Source organism: Helianthus annuus, chromosome 7 (assembly GCF_002127325.2).
Source record: "Helianthus annuus cultivar XRQ/B chromosome 7, HanXRQr2.0-SUNRISE, whole genome shotgun sequence".
NCBI classification, from domain to species: domain Eukaryota; kingdom Viridiplantae; phylum Streptophyta; class Magnoliopsida; order Asterales; family Asteraceae; genus Helianthus; species Helianthus annuus.
Window position 1 is genome coordinate 24,651,272 of NC_035439.2, and position 17,461 is coordinate 24,668,732.

Here is a 17,461-nt window from a genome sequence, read left to right on the forward strand (position 1 = left end):
GGACAAGATTTTACAGGTTTAAGACAATTTGCTGAAAGCCAGGAGCCGACAAAAGAGTTACGCTGACAAGCGTCGTAAACCCTTGGAATTCGAGATAGGTGACTTCGTACTTCTCAAGGTATCCCCTTGGAAGGGTGTGGTTCGATTTGGTAAGAAAGGGAAACTCGCACCTCGCTACATAGGTCCTTTCAAGATTCTCGAAAGGATTGGCAAGATTGCGTACCGACTGGACCTACCTGAAGAACTCAACAACGTTCATCCTGTCTTCCACATCTCAAACTTAAAGAAGTGTCTAGCTGAAGAAGGACTTCAAGTTCCGCTCGAAGATCTTCAAATCAACGAGACTTTGCACTTCGTGGAGAAACCTGTCGAAATCACGGACCGCGGAGTCAAGCAATTGAGGCGCAGTAGAATTCCTATCGTCAAGTTTCGATGGGAAGGAAAACGTGGCGCTGAGTTTACTTGGGAACTCGAAAGTGATATGAAGGCTAAGTATCCGCATCCGTTCGTTGCATCTTCCTAAATTTCGGGACAAAATTCCCTAAAGGAGCGGAGACTTTAACGCCCTGCTTTTCGTAACTTTTCGTTTTTAGAAAGTCTGTATCGTATTTCTGTTTTCGGAAACTCGTTTCTTTTGTAATCGTTTTTTGTTTTCAAACCATTGTAAATCCGAGACTTTGATCATGATGAAATGAATTTTTTATGTGAAATATACATCATTTATACATTGTTTAAACATTAATACATACATTGTTTGATACTTGATTCGTGATTCTCGTAAACATATGTTAAACTCGTAAACAATCATTGTGAATTCGTGATTCTTAAACGTTCCGTTCATACAAGGCATTTGATTATTCAATTAAGAGACATAACTCTATGTTTTATGAATTTTTTTTGGTACTAAGCTACTGGGTTAGGATATAATAGGAAGTTTATTTGGCTAAGAAGGTTAGGAAGTGATCTTGACCATCCATTTAGTTAATCAAGGGCTAAGATTAAATGATGGAAATTGAAGGGAAGAAAAGAAGCGCGTGAGTTTGTTTAGGGGCATTCTAGTCAATCCAAGGAAATAGTTTCTCTCTCCTCCAATTCCCCCCCCCCATTTTTTAAACGTTAATAACTCTTTCATACGACATTATTTTTTATAAAAATTGCACCAAAAAAACGAGTGTTTTTTTATCTTTAAAACGAGTATACTATTGCTATATTTTCGAAAAAAAAAATTGAAAACCCAGTTGCGTAAAACGCAATGGAAAAAAAACCTAAAAAATGACATTTTTCTAAAACGCAATGCACCAAAAACACAAAGAAATGTCTTATTTGTAAAACACAATGGCCAGAAGACACAAAGAAATGTGTTATTCCGTAAACGCAATAGCCTAAAAACACAAAAGAAAGTGTACTTTCTAAAACGCAATGGAGTGAAAACACATAAAAATGTGTTTTATCTAAAACGCAATGCACCAAAAACACAAAGAAATGTCTTACTTCTAAAACGCAATGACCAGAAAACACTTAAAATGTCTGTTTTCTAAAACGCAGTGGACTGAAAACACATAAAAATGTGTTTTTACCTAAAACACAATGCACCAAAAACACAAAGAAATGTCTTATTTATAAAACGCAATGGCTAGAAAACACTTAAAATGTCTCCTTTCTAAAATGCAATGGCCTAAAAATACAAAAGAAAGTGTTCTCTCTAAAACGCAATGGACTGAAAACACCTAAAAATGTGTTTTACCTAAAACACAATGACTAAAAACACTTCAAAAATGTGTCTTTCTAAAACGCAATGACCAGAAAACATATAAAATTGTCTTAGCTCAACCCCAGCCAGGGGCTCTGCCCCTTGGACCCCGTCAGGGGCTACCGCCCCTGGGACCCTGCTACCAGGGGCGCTGCCCCCGAACCCCTGCCAAGATCGTAAAACGCAATGACTAAATCAAAAACCCAGATCATAAAAATGAAATTAAAGAATTTCTTACATGGATCGAAGTCGGTTTCTTCAACGATTGATGAAATTTGAATGATAGAAACAATTATCAGCGATCGAATCGAATGGATCGAGTGATTATCTTCAAAATCACAGGATAAAAATGACGATTTTATATGAAATTAAACTGGGTTTTCTTCAAAAAAGCTGAAGAACACGTTGATCGGGTGTTTGAATCATTGATTGGTGACGAAAATCGCACTATAATCTAGTGATTATTGAGATAGAAACTAAAGAAATGGTTGAAGATGGTGGATTTTGAAGATGGTGGTTTTTGAAGATACTGATTTGAAGAAAGGATAAGATTGACTAAAATACCCTTCCTCTTTATTTTAAATTTTGCCACATGTCCTAATCTTGTTGCTTCCTATCCTTCCTAGCCAAAATAAACTTCCTACTTGATCCTCACCCCTACTTAACAATACTTCAAACACTAAATCCTACTTGCATGCTTTTAAACACTTGAATTCATGGTTCAAAACACATGTTAGGACTTGTTATTTGTTATGTAAACATTAGTACATTTAAAATACATATTATACATTAATTATACACCTTCTATATATGTCAAAAAAAGAAAGGCTGGACTGCCAAACTTATTAAAAAAAAATTGTGTCTTGTTTTAAATGTAACCTTCCACTTAATGTTTCATTTGAGTAATGGATGGAATGTGATAAATTTATCTAACCTATTATATAATACCTAACATACTAAAGGTCAAAAAAAAGAGAAATTGATGCTGACAACAGCCTACGGCCGCAAATATATGTATGAATGTAATTGTTTTGTTTATTTTTTTTTTTTGTTTATTTAGTTATAACAACCTTGTGACATCTAACTACCTTGTGTAGTTATTTTGCTTTTAAATGTAACAAATAGAACCTATATTAATGTCACTAATTAAAAAAAATGAAAGAGTACAATCTGCCCAAGGCTGATCCCAACGCAGCCTTGGCTGTGTTTGTTGTTTTTTTATGGTTTAACAACCAACTAATCCTATTAATTGCAACCAACTTAACCCTACTCCTTTCCCCTATAAATACAACTTAATCTCAGCCTCCTTACCACTTTTTCAATCCTTAAACACCTCTCAAAAACCCACTCAAACGCAGCTGAGTTTTCAGCAACAATTCAGAAAGTTCAAGCAACAAAAAGTGGGTTTTAACTCACTTCCACTTCAATTTTCTTCTTGTTCTTTCTTCTACAACACTTGGATAACCTCTAGGAAGGTTCTCACAAGTTTACTTGGGCAAACTAAGGTGAAACCTCACCATTTTTGAGGTCCAAAATCTGCTCATTTTTATCTTCATGTTTTGGAAGAAAACCCATGTTTTCTTCATACATTCCTATGTCCTTATGCCACTAATCAAGACTATGATTAAGTGTGCTTAAAAACAAGGTTATAACATACAAATCAGAGGTTTTAATCCTCTAAACTTTCTGTTTTAGAAAGGGTTTTAACCCACAAGTGATGAACAAGTCTTGAACTTGTGTATGTGTGATTATTTGGATAGCTTGGGCTATCCTACTTACAAATCCACACATCACTTCATGCTTTTCTTCTTAGTTAGATAGTTAGTATATTTCATTTCCGTAATAACCCACTCATGACCATCCTTGTTGTTGATGACAACTTGTGCATTGGTGAATACAAAACAGGTTCCAAAATGGAAGATTTATCTTCCTACCTCATGCATGACTTCTATGATAATCTTGTTATACTTGATGGACTAAAACTTATAATATATACTATATAGAATATATATATATATATAAGAGTGAATTTCAAGTTTTGTCCTTTATCTTTATACCCTTTTTCAAGCGATGTCCTTTATCTTTAAAATTGACGAATTTTATACTTATTGTTTTAAAATCTTGCACGTTATGCCCTTTAACCCTAACCCAGTTAATTTTTTATGTTAAATCTGGTCACATGTTTTACATGTGAGGGAAATTTTGCCATTTTACCTTTTAGAGATTAATAATATAAATAACTAAACTTTATCAAAAAACACTTTAAAACAATAGATTAAAAAAACAATTCTCTTTCTACTCCATCTCTTTTCCTCTTCCTCTGTATTTCCATCACTTTTCCTTTTCCTCTGTATTTCCATCAGACCACCACACAACCTCCTTGTAACATCATAACCTCCTTCCACAACCACCTGTTTCCACCATCACCACCCGTTCACCCACCACCGCATCATCCACCACCAAACCATAACCGTCAACCTGTTTAAGAATCGCCAGCCACCACTTTTCTTCTCTCTCTAGAACAAACAAACAACTGATAGATTCACTACATAAGTGCTTCAAAATCACAGAAACTAAAAGGATTCAACACACATTCATTATCAAATCATGCCAAAATCACAGAAGCTCCGGCCCTTAATTATTGTTTATAGAACCTCGATGAAGGATACTGTTTATAGATCGGCCTTTTACACGGGATCAGATTGTTTTGAGATGGATTTGATGCGATTAGTATCGATTCAGGTGCAGAAAGATGATGATTTAAGAATCAAGGTTAGTGATGCGGGCCCAAGTGTGGATGAACGAGCTATTTTGTATTTGGAGGCCCAAGACCGCGTAACAAAACGGGCTTCACTAAAATGGCTCTAGCTTGGGCTACGGGGGTCCGTTTTGGGCGTGCGACCAGGCAAAACGAACGTGAGAACGAGCTCCATCTTGCTGCAAATGCCTACGGCGGTTTGGATCATCGTCCGGGCCAAAAAAACGCTTATTTCCATTAGTTATTTGCATTTTTATGTTTTTTAAGTATTTTGGGCATTTTGTTTTTGGGTTTGTGTTTGGCCCGTTGTCTTTTTGAGGCCCATTTCGAATTTCGGTTTCTATTTATATGTCCCTCTAGTAATATGAATGATCAGACTTGAATTTTGACATAATTGATTTTTCACTTCAAATTCCGTGCCTTTTGGGTGGAATCTTGGGGGTTGGGGAAGAACACACGGGTATTCTTTGAATCAACGTGTTTGATCTTTGTTTCTGTATCACGCGCTAGATCAGTTAGGTTCCAGTTATCAAATTAGTTTTCTGTTTCTTGATTTTAACGAATTTGGATTCATTTGAGATGGAAAGAGGTAGATAAAGGATTTGTAAATCGGCCTTTTAACGAGGTTAATAGAATGATGCAGGTGATGTGTTGTCTGAATTGTTTGATTTTAGGTTTAGATAAAGAGATAGAGAGGCGATGGAAAGAGAGTGAGGAGAGAAAAAGGGTTTTTTTTGTTGTTGATTTTAGGTTTAGAACTCTGAGAGAGAAGTGATGGAGAGAAAGAGTTAGGAGAGAGAAAGGGGTTTTTATATTAGATTTTTTTTGTTTTTCTAATTTTTGTATTAAAAAGGTAAAAAGACTACTCTGCCCTTATGTGGTGTCCATGTATCCTGATTTAACAGAGAAATCTAACTCAGTTAGGGTTAAAGGACATAACGTGTTAGGGTTAAAGGACATAACGTGCAAGATTTTAAAACAATAAGTATAAAATTCGTCAATTTTAAAGATAAAGGACACCGCTTGAAAAAAGGTATAAAGATAAAGGACAAAATTTGAAATTCACTCTATATATAATATCTATAGTAACAGAACCTTTGATGATAAGCTAATGGTTATTTGTCAAAATACTAAGTTACAGCATCTAACACTACTAGAAAATCTGAAACTTCTTACACCAGTTTTCCTAGGAAATGTGTCACGGCTCCCGACCCGGTTTGACCCGTTTCAGGAGCCGCGGGACAGAAATCCTGCGGTATTTAATTTAGGTGACAGCGGAAGTCTTTTAAAACAGGATCTTTAGTATTAAAACTGCTCGTTACATAATTTAGGGATAAAACCCAGTAATTTACAATAATGTGATTTCCATGGAAATCTTTATTTTTTTAAAACATGTTCCTTTATTTATTTACACTGAGCCACTTTTCTAAGCTGGTAGTGCTTTCTGGCACTTTTCTTTGCTCACAACAGATTACCTGAAACATGTTTGAAAAAGGTTTTGTCAGCGGGGAAATACTGAGTGAGTTCATTCAGTTTTTAGGAAATGACCCATAGTTATAAATTACAGCATAAGAGCGATTACAATGGTTTATATCTTATTTTTATCTGGCTTTCTGTCACAATGGTGACAAGTCACAATGGTGACGATGGTCATACCACTATTAGGTCAATGAACTCTAATAGTGACGTTTCTCCCTAGTAGGTCAATGAACTCTAACTGGGAGAAATAGTAATGTGCACAATACCCCACTAACCAATAAACCAAGATATCCACGACTTAGTCCCTGTAATTATAACACTTTGAAAATAATTTGGAGTATTGTAAAACAGTTGATAAAAAGAGAATGACTCACATTGCAGATTTAACGAGAAGTGTATAAGCCTACTGATTAGCCTTGATTATTTCTAATTTAACAATAATGCACACAAAACAGGGTTAGTGATCAATACAGCAGTTACGATAACTCACGAGATCAAATTCTCACAATGAATGACAAAGTGCAATACTTCAACTCATTTATCGAATTAACGACAAACGACAAAGTATAATACTTCAACTCATTTATCGAATTATCGACAAACGACAAAGTATGACCCAATGTGGGCGGCACTTAGACATTCTTTGGATATATTGATCCCGGAAAATGAATCGTAATAGCGATCGAGTTATTACCCTGTTATCGCGGCAGAATTTCGAGATTATGTGGGTTTTTTGTAGTATTTCGACGATATCTGGGTGTACAAATTGAATTTTACCGTCGAACCAACGCAGGAAATCAAGTGCCAAACACCTCTATTTATACTGGAAAAACGGCGCGCTCGCGTGTCACGACAGGAAACCTGGTCCTGGCGCGTGGCGCGAGAGGTCACTTTTATTATGGTGTTGCCACGCGTCTTAGTAGCTTGGGTGAGTCGACGGTTTGTTAAAATTCAATTTCTATTGAAAACAGTTTGGATAATACTAACTAGGAAATACCCCCCCTGAGTTTTAGGGGCCCTGATCCTGATTCCGATTGTTCTGAAAATTTTAGGGGTCATGCAGTATCACTTGGGGGTCTCAATTAGGGTTTCCTATTGGACAAAATATAATAAGAAATAATAGTTTTGGTGAGAGTTGTTACATCCTCCCCACCTTAAGAAAAATCTCGTCCTCGAGATTTATTAGAATAGTTGAGGATACTTTCTCTTCTTTTCTGATTCCCGTTGCAAGTGTATTAGGGTCCTATCTTTGAATCCTACTTTACTTGAACTAACACTAATCGTTTAAGAAGCTTGATCTTTCTACCTTCTATTTGTAGTGGTTTCTCTATAAATTTAAATTTTTCATTTACCTTTATATCTGGAAGAGGTACTACCAAGGATTCGCCTGATATACATTTCTTGAAATTTTGGAAAAATTTACGATACATGAAACACATCATGTACTCCAGCTAATTCTTCTGGTAGTTGTAAACGATAAGCTACTGGTCTTATGCGTTGGATTACTGGAAATGGTCCTACGTATTAGGGACTTAGCTTCTTCTCTTACCGAAATTATAAATTCCTTTCCAAGGAAATACTTTTAATAGCATTTTGTCTCCAACTCGAACTTTCGATGGCTTTTGTTTATTATTTGTATAATTCTTCTAACCGTCTTCAGCCTTTCCTTCGTGATACTGAATATCACAGTCGTAATCACCGAGGATTTCCTTTTCCTCATTTTTAATTCTTGTTGCTCAATATGTATCTTAAATTCTTATGACTCATATGGATAGTAAGCTTGCTTAGATAATGTTTCCTAATCTTAAGGGTAACTTGTGGTTTCTAATTTTTTTTTTTTAAGCTTACAAGTGGTAAGGCTTTCTTTGTGCTTTTGCAATTGCCTTGATACATACACAATTATCTTTTTGTGTCGCATTACCATACATCCAAATTCTAACTTTGAAGCATTACCGTATACTTTAAAATCTTCTGTTCCTTCTGGTAAGGCTAGCTAGAGGCTTCTTTTTGTTTGGGTTCTTATTTAGAATTAACTGTTTTAGCTTAGTTAAGGATATACCTATTTAAAAGAATCCTTAATAAACTGTCTATAGTATCCGGCTAAATTTACAAAATTCCTAATTTCCATTTAAAGATTGCGAACTCTTCCATTGCTATCTTAGCAGGATTTAAGTGAATATCTTCATAATTTATCATGTGACCTTACGTGGTTTATTTTCTATAATCATAAATACTTCTCCGGAGGGTACCTGGATTTTCTATAAAGTTCTTATCACAGAGAATTCGAGTAGGGTTGGCTATTAACCAATCTATTTCTAACACAACATTAAACTCGGCTAATTTCATAGGGATTAGGTTAGCGAAGAATTATATGACCTGAGAGTTCTATATTTTCCTTTTTGCCTGTTTTGACTGTAAAGATTTGTCTAAGTTAAGAGTTTGACAGAATGAAGTATTTATAAAACTTTAGTGTGCATCAGAGTCAGATAATACTTTTTGTGTAAAAGTTGTAACCTAGGACGTACCGGCTATTACATCTGGAATGAGCTCTGTTTCCTGAGCAGTCAATTGAAAGGCTCTTGCATTCCTTTTTGCTTCTTCTGCAGGTTTGGCTTTAGTGTCAGATGGTTTGTTTAGTTTTGGACAATTTGGCCTAAGGTGTCCAGTTTCTCCACAGTTGTAACAAACTGAAAATTTCTTCCTCCTGCAGTCTTCTTCCTGATGCCACGGAATTTTGCAAAAATTGCAGTATCCTTTGCATCTTCCAAAATGCTTTCTTTTGCAAAAATTGCAGAATGAACTAGTGGAAGATTGCCCATTCCCTCCTTTCTTGAAATCGTTATGGTTATCCGAACGGATTACCTGGGTAATCTTTTGGGCTACTTCCTTCCTTCTATTTTCTTCTCTTGTCCGTACTAGTTCGTCAGTCAGAGTATTGGCTAAATCCACCGCATCATCAATCGTGCGAGGTTTCGCAGCCTTGACGATGTTACGGATTTCAGAAATCAATCCCCAAATATATCGAGAAATAAGTACTGGCTCTGGCGAAGCCAGGGTTGGTACTACTCGAGCATATTCGAAGAATGTCGTAGTATACTTTCGACAATCTACATCAACCATTCGGTGGGTTAAAAATTTGTTTGTCATTTGTTCCTTTTCATATTCGGGACAGAATTTTCTTTCTACCAAGCTCTTAAATTCTTCCCAGTTCATAGCATACGCCATTCTTCTTCCTTTTGATTGTAACACCGTATTCCACCATTCTAGCGCTCCTTCTTTGAAAAGATTTGACGCGTACATGACCTAATCATCCTGAGCACATTTACTTATGGCAATTACTGCCTCAGTTTTCTCTAACCAACGTAGTGCCGCAGTTGCTCCTTCATTGCCTGCAAACTCAGATGGTTTACAAGCAAGAAATTCCTTGTAAGTGCAACCAGGCGTTGCAACTTTCATTTTCTTAGGGAGCGGCGCTGGTTGTGGTTCATTGTCATGATTAACATGATCATTGCCTCCGTTTACGCTATTACTGAAGTTATCTTCAGAAATACGTTTGCTAGGAACGAGTTGTTGTGGTTCTATTGGATTTTTAACAGCAGCAACGATGGCTGGAATAGCGTTGGCTATCCCTTGAGCTATCATTGTTGGAATAGTGTTGGCTATCCCTTGAGCAACGATATTTTCTATATCCTGCCTAGTCATATATTGATCCCCCGGTTGTTGCTCAGAATCATTAACTGGTTCATTATTAGCGTTTTCCATTTGATAACTAATTTATAGATAAATAATTAGTATACAAGAAATAATCCAATATCATACTTAATTGCACATAATCACGTATACGAACAAAATTTATAAATTTTCTAAAATTTCATGCTTCCATATACAATCGTTTTACTGTTTATCTTACATACTGATTTTACTATTACTATTACACAATAATAGTTTCATAAATCCCCTATCCTTTTGTCAACGATTTTCTAGTAACTGTGTTCCCTCTTATCATATTTCCAGGAGATCTGTTTCCCAATCTCTTGGATCCTATTCCCAACATTCATTAGTTTTTTGGTAAAAGTGGCGGAGTTCAGTTATATTCTTATTACTTATTGGGAGATTTTGGTAAAGGTTCTAGATGGAACTTGAGGAAAAAGCTTATAGGGATGGTTTTGTAACTGTATTTTATTAATTAACCATTCGTCTATTTGCGAGTGGATTGAAGGGTTTGGAATAGCTGGTTCTAAGTTCATTGGTAGTTGTGTTTCAAAAGAGCGATTAAAAATAGTTTCATTAACACGCTTAATAGTATTATGGCTTGCCATTATAGAGTCTAATTTTTCCTGAGATGGTAACTTTTCAATTTGCCTGGAACTTTCCCCAATTTCTATTTCCTTGGGCTTGGGTTTCTTGGGAGGTAAAGCATCGAACTCTATAGGTTCTTCTATATCTGGTATATACCTATTGAAATCTCTGGAAACTTCTACTCTTTACTGGATAGAGATTGAAATTCTGAAGGGCCTCAGACAAGTTACTCATGCTGTTTAGCAAAAATAGACATAGTCAGAATTTATAAAATTTATAGAAAACTTTTTAAATATTAGTTCCTACTGGGTACTATTGAAATTTACATCACACGAGGTTTTATTTGTAAATTTTATGATTTTCTTGATAAGACTTCTAGACTGTAGATAATAAAGGTACTAATACTTGAGTCAAATTATTTAAGAATTTGCATTACTTACTACATTGACTAGCATATAAAGATCTGCTCATACTGTACACAATTAGTCAGATAAATAAACAAATAATCACAAAATAGCAATTAATGGAAATTAAGTATTTTCTAAATACTTAATTGGCTTAAATCAGTGGCTTGAGAAGTGGCTCTGATACCACCTTATTTCTGTCACGGCTCCCGACCCGGTTTGACCCGTTTCAGGAGCCGCGGGACAGAAATCCTGCGGTATTTAATTTAGGTGACAGCGGAAGTCTTTTAAAACAGGATCTTTAGTATTAAAACTGCTCGTTACATAATTTAGGGATAAAACCCAGTAATTTACAATAATGTGATTTCCATGGAAATCTTTATTTTTTTAAAACATGTTCCTTTATTTATTTACACTGAGCCACTTTTCTAAGCTGGTAGTGCTTTCTGGCACTTTTCTTTGCTCACAACAGATTACCTGAAACATGTTTGAAAAAGGTTTTGTCAGCGGGGAAATACTGAGTGAGTTCATTCAGTTTTTAGGAAATGACCCATAGTTATAAATTACAGCATAAGAGCGATTACAATGGTTTATATCTTATTTTTATCTGGCTTTCTGTCACAATGGTGACAAGTCACAATGGTGACGATGGTCATACCACTATTAGGTCAATGAACTCTAATAGTGACGTTTCTCCCTAGTAAGTCAATGAACTCTAACTGGGAGAAATAGTAATGTGCACAATACCCTACTAACCAATAAACCAAGATATCCACGACTTAGTCCCTGTAATTATAACACTTTGAAAATAATTTGGAGTATTGTAAAACAGTTGATAAAAAGAGAATGACTCACATTGCAGATTTAACGAGCAGTGTATAAGCCTACTGATTAGCCTTGATTATTTCTAATTTAACAATAATGCACACAAAACAGGGTTAGTGATCAATACAGCAGTTACGATAACTCACGAGATCAAATTCTCACAATGAATGACAAAGTGCAATACTTCAACTCATTTATCGAATTAACGACAAACGACAAAGTATAATACTTCAACTCATTTATCGAATTATCGACAAACGACAAAGTATGACCCAATGTGGGCGGCACTTAGACATTCTTTGGATATATTGATCCCGGAAAATGAATCGTAATAGCGATTGAGTTATTACCCTGTTATCGCGGCAGAATTTCGAGATTATGTGGGTTTTTGTAGTATTTCGACGATATCTGGGTGTACAAATTGAATTTTACCGTCGAACCAACGCAGGAAATCAAGTGCCAAACTCCTCTATTTATACTGGAAAAACGGCGCGCTCGCGTGTCACGACAGGGAAACCTGGTCCTGGCGCGTGGCGCGAGAGGTCACTTTTAATATGGTGTTGCCACGCGTCTCAGTAGCTTGGGTGAGTCGACGGTTTGTTAAAATTCAATTTCTATTGAAAACAGTTTGGATAATACTAACTAGGAAATACCCCCCCTGAGTTTTAGGGGCCCTGATCCTGATTCCGGTTGTTCTGAAAATTTTAGGGGTCATGCAGTATCACTTGGGGGTCTCAATTAGGGTTTCCTATTGGACAAAATATAATAAGAAATAATAGTTTTGGTGAGAGTTGTTACAAAATGCGTCATAAAACTGGTTTTTCTACGCATTTATGACAAACACCTGATGTAGGAAAACAGCTCGTAGGAAACCCGTTTTCAACGCATTTCCTACGCAACTTCCTACACATTTTCTACGAAACTACTACGTCGCAAATTGCTACGAATCTCCTACAATATATTTAATTATTATCTTTTAGGATTTATTTTTTTGTGACCCATTTCCTACAAATAAATTAGAAGTGTTGTTACAAATTTCCTAGAAAACTGGGTATTTTTTGTGACCAACTTCCTACAAATAAATTAAAAGTGTTGTTACAAATTTCCAAGGAAACTGAGTATTTTTTGTAACCCATTTTCTACAAAGAAATTAGAAGTGTTGTTACAAATTTCCGAGGAAACTGAGTATTTTTTGTGACCCATTTTCAACAAATAAATAAGAAGTATTGTTACAAATTTCCTATGAAAACTGAGTATTTTTGTGACCCATTTTCAACTAATAAATAAGAAGTGTTGTTACAAATTTCCTACGAAAACTGCACTACTAGAAAACTGTCCACTTTGTGACAGCCAAATTTGTAGCAAATTAAAGAAATTAAATAAAACCGATTTTATGGAAAAAATGCAGCAAAATTATTATATTCCAAAAATAATTGCCGCAAAATTCTAAAACATTCCAAACATATTAAAGCAACATTCCGAGACATTCCAAACATTCCAAAAAATTTAAAACATTTCAAAACGCACAAAAATCCTAATTAAAAGCATTCAAAACTAATCCGATCTTTAACATTCCAATACTTAACAAGACGAGAGTTTTACTTATTTCCGATGTTTTTCAGCTTTTCTTCCATAGTTTTTTTTCCATGCCGCTTGGTCGGCCCGCTCTTTTTTCGCGCTCTTGTTGAAATTGTTCAAAACGAGATTCTATGTTTTTTCTTGCCTCTCGTTCTCTTTCTAATTCCGCTTGAACTTTTTGAAGCTAAAAGTTGTACAAAAAGATATATTTAATACGTATTAACAAAAACAGATAGTCAAAATTCACATATCATTTAACAATAATACGATATTCAAATATAGAAAAACATGGATACTTCTATTATTCCCACTAACATATAATAAACTTAAAGAAAAACATAGAAATTGACAATAAAAATTGACAACGAGATTTAAGTAGAATTTGGCAGTCATTAAAATAACAAAAAAAAAAAAAACACATAAATCACACACATTTACATCACAATAACAAGCACTCACCAACCATTTGTCTGCAGCTTCTCTATGCATCACCCCCCCTCACTGAATTAAGAATCATTCATTCAACAAAAAATCAGAAGTTACAGTTGTTGAATGAAAGGAAATAAATTAAATTAAACGAACTATCTCTAATAAATAACAATTTAAAAGTTGAAGTCCATAAGACTATGGGGAAATTGTATAGATACATGGATTGTTTCCTACGCCTTTTTGACAATTTGCAATAGATTTAAGCATTTTGTCATAAATGCGTAGGAAATTGTATTGATACAAGGATATTTGTCAGAAATGTGTCACAAGTTGTGACGCAATCCCAAAGGATGGTTTATTTTAATTAATAAATAAATATTTTGTCAGAATTGTGTAGAAAAAATGCTATCATTTTCCCTTATTTATTTTGCATATGTTAATATTTATTCGGTAAACAATTATAATTATCCTTTTGTAGATTATTTGAGACAGATTTGTGACGCAACTGTCAATTAAATAGGTTTTCTTATTTTTTGTAGGAAACTTGTCACAAGTTGTGACGGAATTCCGACGGATGGTTTAAGTTAATTAAAAAATAAATATTTTGTCATAAATGTGTAGGAAACGATATAATTTCTGACGTATTTGTGACGCAACTGTCAATTAATTAGGGTTTTCTTATTTTTCGTCACAAATTTGTAGGAAATGATATTATTTTCCCTTATTTATTTGGCTTATATAAATATTTGTTCGGTAAAGAATCATAATTAACCTTTTGTAGGTTATTTCTGACAGATTTGTGACGCAACTGTCAATTAATTAGGGTTTTCTTGTTTTTCGTCATGGATGCATCGAAAATTTGTAACAAAATCATGAAATTTTTTTTTGTAGGAAATTCGTCATAAAGGTGTTGTAATCTGTGACGAAAAAAATTGTGTAGGAAATTTCTGTAGCAAATTGTCCCCCTTTTCTAGTAGTGTAATAACCTAGTACTCGTTACGATTCTAATGGGTACTTTAACCCATGAAAACATTCAAACCCCTAAAAGCTTCATAGTGTCAAAAACGAGTATTATGTGCTAGATGATTGTTTTCTCATATGTTTACTTTCCATTCCAAACCCCTAATCTTCCATTATCATCCAATACTCATATACCTACGTTTCTTCATGTAGAAGGACTTGGTGTTCCATCCTCCGGCAACCAACAACTTCTCGCGGATTAACAAGTGGAAGCTTGCAAAACCGTGAGTATACTTGAAACCCCCTTTTCGTTTACCACCTTTGGGGTGTAACATGTTAAACTATGAAAACTTACACTATTACTTTTTTCTAAAATACACAAACATTCCTTATACATGCATGCATACTTGTTACTTGATACTTTAAATTTGGGTTTATACGTTTTGTGTGCCTATCCTTGACATATATAGTGCTATAGGATTAACGCACCGCCTGTGAACGTTGGGTTATGTTAAGAGCCTATTGCGTTTCATCTTGGTTTGATTAGTTATACACATGCCAATTTATTGTTTATCTTGTTCGACTAGCTTGTCATGTGGAATTGTTTAAACTTATTTTTATGCTATGTATGAAAACCTGTATACTTGCCTTTGCTTTTGCATTGAACTTTATTTTAAACATGTTACAAGTTGAAGATGATGATCGTATGAAATCTAGTAGGGATGACTAGAAACACGCCCAAGAAATCACTAGATTTGAATATTTATGTTATGTTGAACTTGTCGTATTTGTCTTTTATTTGTTGTTATTTGAATTCCATGTATTGTAATGACAATTTGAATTATGAAATAAAAACGGTTTTGATTTAATTATTGTCACAATTAGCGTTATGTGTGATGAGCAATCTTTCTTCGTCCCACTTTGATTATTCCGCCATTGGTTGGGGTGTGACACTAACCCCTTCTAAATATAACAATTTCATTCCTTGGTAAATGTGTGTTTTTTTTTTCATTCCTTCAAAGAATGAATGAAAAGAAATATATTATTATTATTTTTATTATTATTAATATTTTTATTATTATTAATATTTTTATTATTATTTTTTACGATTAATATTGTTATTATTATTGATGTTATTACTACTACTACCGAGGCAATTATATTCTTGTCGTTTTTAATATAATTTGTTTCGTTAATTTGTTTTTTTGTCTATCAAACTGTACAAAGTATTGATTCATTTTATTCATTTATGAGTAACCAAACATTACTATGGAATGGAATGGACGAGGTAATGGAATGGATGAGGTAATGGAATGGATGAGGTAATGGAATTGATCATTACCATTCCATGTCTTGTTTGGTTACCATGTGAGAATGGAATGAACCATTACTTTTTGTTGTTTGGTATGCCATAAACACGAAGGAATAAAATCGGATGGCGGTGGTCAATGATGGGCGGCGATGGTGGGTGGTGATAGGCGGCAGTTGTAGCAGCGGCGGTGGTGGTGGGTGGAGATGGTGGCGATTGGAGACCGCGACGGGTGGTGACAGCGGCGGTGGTGGTGGGTGACGGCGGTGGTCAGAGGTGGTAGCGGTGGCGACGGTGGTGGCAGGTGGTAGCGGTGGTAGCGGTGGTGGCGGTGGTTGATAGCGATGGCAGAAGTGGGTGGCGACGGCGACGGTGATCGGAGGTGGCAGCGGCAATGGTGGCGGCGATGATCGAAGGTGGGTGGTGGCGGTGATCGGAGGTGGCAACAGCGATGGTGGATGGCGGCGACGACGGTGGCGGGGATGGAGGTATGTGGAGACAACGACGGTGGCGAGTGACGGCGGTGGCGGCGAAGGTGGGTGACGGCGGCGGTTGACAGTGGGGGTGGGTGGTGACAATGGTAGTAGGTTGCGGTGTTGTTAATGAAGGGTGAAGAGGGAATGAAATGGAAAAAAAAACATGGGGGAGGGATGAAATGATTTTGAGGGAATGGAATGCATTTTGGAATGGGCGATTCCGTTTCATCGACCAACCAAACACTCTTTTCTTCATTCCTTCTCAATGGTCTATTCCATTCCACCTCTCATTCCTGCATACCAAACGCTACCTTACTTTGTTCATTCCATTACCTCAGACCAAAAACCAAAAGAGACCCTTATTCTGACACCCTTTTCACTCAATGTCTCTCTCTATATATCTATGCATATATAGAGAAAGATAGAAGAGAGAGGTATGTGAATATTAATACATTCTATGAATTAATAGATAAAAATTAAAATATATAATTATTAACAAAAATTACACGTACTTCAAAAAAGTAAATTAAAAATTGTTTAAAACTAAATTTAGAAAAAAAAGTCAACAAAGATTTAATTAATAGACACGAGGAGGTCATGACTCATGAGATGCATGTTTAGTAATTCCAACTCTTAAAAAATAAAATTAATTATTATTAATCAGCTTACTTGCCGGTCAAAAACAACTAAGGGGGTAAGGAGTGGGATGCGGCAATGGGTCATCATCGATCTCAACCAATCACACCTTTTTCCTTTTTTTTTTTAAAAATAGTTTACCACTTCACCAAGTGTTTAAACCATTGCCAACATTTTTCACCAAAGTTTAAACACTTTTGCCTAATTGACATGGCGCGCTCTCATTAGTCGGTTTTTTGTTTGCCACTTTAAAGTGTTTAACCACTCCTTATACCCTAAACAACTTATATATCATAACAAGAAAAGTATATAATATTCCAATATATAATACAGTAGAGTAAGTTATAATTTTGACCCCTTTGGTTATATCACTTTTACGCTTTTAGCTCAAAAAAAATCTTTTAACATATGAGCCCTCAACGTTTTTTTTTTCTAAACCTTTTGGTCCCTAACAATAACCCATCCATTTACTTTTAGGGGCCAAAAGAGTTAAAAAAAAAGACGTTGAGAACCAAAAAGGTTAGAAAAAAAGACCTTGGGGTTCAGATATTAAAAGAT